Below are 2,093 nucleotides of genomic sequence, written 5' to 3' on the forward strand. Positions count from 1 at the left end.
ATTCAAGACTCTCAAATTAAACATTTTAAATTTAGTAGTATTGTATTTTAATTGTTTAAAACTTTTTGGACAAACTTTTACATCTTGAGCCAATTTTTGGTATAAGATGTGAGGCCCAAATAGTGATTTAGGTTTAGAATATTTTATTTTTATTTTTTTTTTTAAAAAGGGAAAAAAAGAAAAGAAAAAAAAAAGAAAAGAAAAGAAAGAAAAAAAAAAAAAAAAAAAAAAAAAAGAAAAAAAAAAAAAAAAAAAGAAAAAAAGAAAAAAAGAAAAAAAGAAAAAAAAAAGAAGAAAAGAAAAAAAAAGAAAGAAAAAAAAATAGAAAAGAAAAGGACGGTGCCCTAGATTGAAAAGCCGCCACACATGTTTTTATGAGGACTTAGCTGGAACATTTGGAGGGGCGGCATTTTTCTTTGCTGGGAGATTTTTTATTGGCTTAGAACGTTTTTGGAAAAAATGGGAGGTGCTTGGAGGAAGTTTTATAAACATGTTCAGCAACTTTCCAGCAGCTGCATGACCCAAATTGAAAAGCACCTCACGGCCTTGTAAAAAGCACATGGCCCAGGAAGCAGCACGCTGGCAGCAGGGCAACACAACTTAATGTCCAACACATTTTCAGGCAACATCTTCCAATTAAAAGTGGAAGGCCCAGGAGAATGTTGATAAGCTGATCCACATCATAAAACGCACACAACCCTAGGGGAACATAGTCCCTGCAGCCGCCACCTAGAAAAGGGAACACAGATTATTCCTTGAAAAAAAAAAAGAAGCGGCCACACTCACAAACTTAGAGATGGAGGGATGCGGCTGAAGCATTGCATTCAATAGCTCTTCCATTTTCATTTTGGGAATTGAGACGTCTTGCAAAAGTAGCTTCACTTAATGTTCATTTCTTTTGCTAGAAACAACACACACGTTCATTGTTAATTTAAGTTGTAGTGTCACGGTCTTATTGTTGTAGGCATAGTTGTCACGTTCAATAGGATTTCATATTTACTTTTCTTCACACTTGAACCAAGATTGATTTTTATATTTGGTATGTTTGAATGCATGGAATTTGGAAGCAGCTTACTCATTTATTTTAGCTACTCTTCATACGTTTTTATAGATTATTGTTTTCGGTGATGAGGTGCATTGAAGGCAGCTACAATGACCTATTTCATTTATTAGATTAATCGGTGTTTATTTATTCTTGTTGCTGGAATGCATTTTTATTAATTTCCTTTTGCACGGTGCTTCAATGCATGAATTTACTTCATATAAACCTTTTAATTTTCCATGCTTGCTTTTTCGTAGCTTTGAAATATGCCTTGTGCTCATTTTATTATGTCGATTTTATTGTTTCCAATCACTATGTTATCTGTTATTTTTCATTGTGATAATTTAATTTTCATGTTAGCTTAGGTTAGTTGGTTGGTCGTTAATAAAATTACTTTGTTTCCATGAGATTCTTGCACGTTAATTACCATACTGTTACTCTGATTATGCTCAATATTTAATATGTTGTCTGCTTGGGATTAGGTATACGCTTAGTTGCCTAATTAGTGTCAATTCTTCGCTTAGTTGATTAGACTGTATGGTGCATGACTGATTGGATTTGAGCATTGCATTATAATTTAATTTTCATGTTAGCTTAGGTTAGTTGGTTGGTCGTTAATAAAATTACTTTGTTTCCATGAGATTCTTGCACGTTAATTACCATACTGCTACTCTGATTCTGCTCAATATTTAATATGTTGTCTGCTTGGGATTAGGTATACGCTTAGTTGCCTAATCAGTGTCAATTCTTCGCTTAGTTGATTAGACTGTATGGTGCATGACTGATTGGATTTGAGCATTGCATTCGCTTAGTTTGCAATTTTGAAGACCGAATTAGCCTTCGCTTAGTTGGGTGATTCGTGTCGGATTTGGATTAGAGTAGTGTGTACCTGTCATTAATCTGTGATTGGAAACATAGTGATTGAGTTAATGACCGACTGTTTTCATTCTATCTTTGAACTAGTTTTTACATCTGTGTATGCATCTCTATTTGCGTCAGTGTTTTAAATTTAATTCATCCACATTCACAAACTTTTCACAAACCCCCTCCC

At 33.7% G+C, this 2,093-nt stretch overlaps 1 protein-coding gene across 1 annotated transcript in view; it reads left to right on the top strand.

Moving 5' to 3' along the window:
- Nucleotides 1–301: 301 nt before the first annotated feature.
- The window catches only part of LOC111241046, an 8,909-nt gene continuing 7,117 nt past the window's right edge, over nt 302–2,093 (top strand). Inside the window, exon 1 of the mRNA XM_022777441.1 lies at nt 302–872. The gene's annotated coding sequence lies outside the window, so the exon portion shown is untranslated. The remainder of the gene's footprint in view (nt 873–2,093) is intronic.

This window comes from Vigna radiata, unplaced genomic scaffold, assembly GCF_000741045.1.
Source record: "Vigna radiata var. radiata cultivar VC1973A unplaced genomic scaffold, Vradiata_ver6 scaffold_341, whole genome shotgun sequence".
NCBI lineage: Eukaryota > Viridiplantae > Streptophyta > Magnoliopsida > Fabales > Fabaceae > Vigna > Vigna radiata.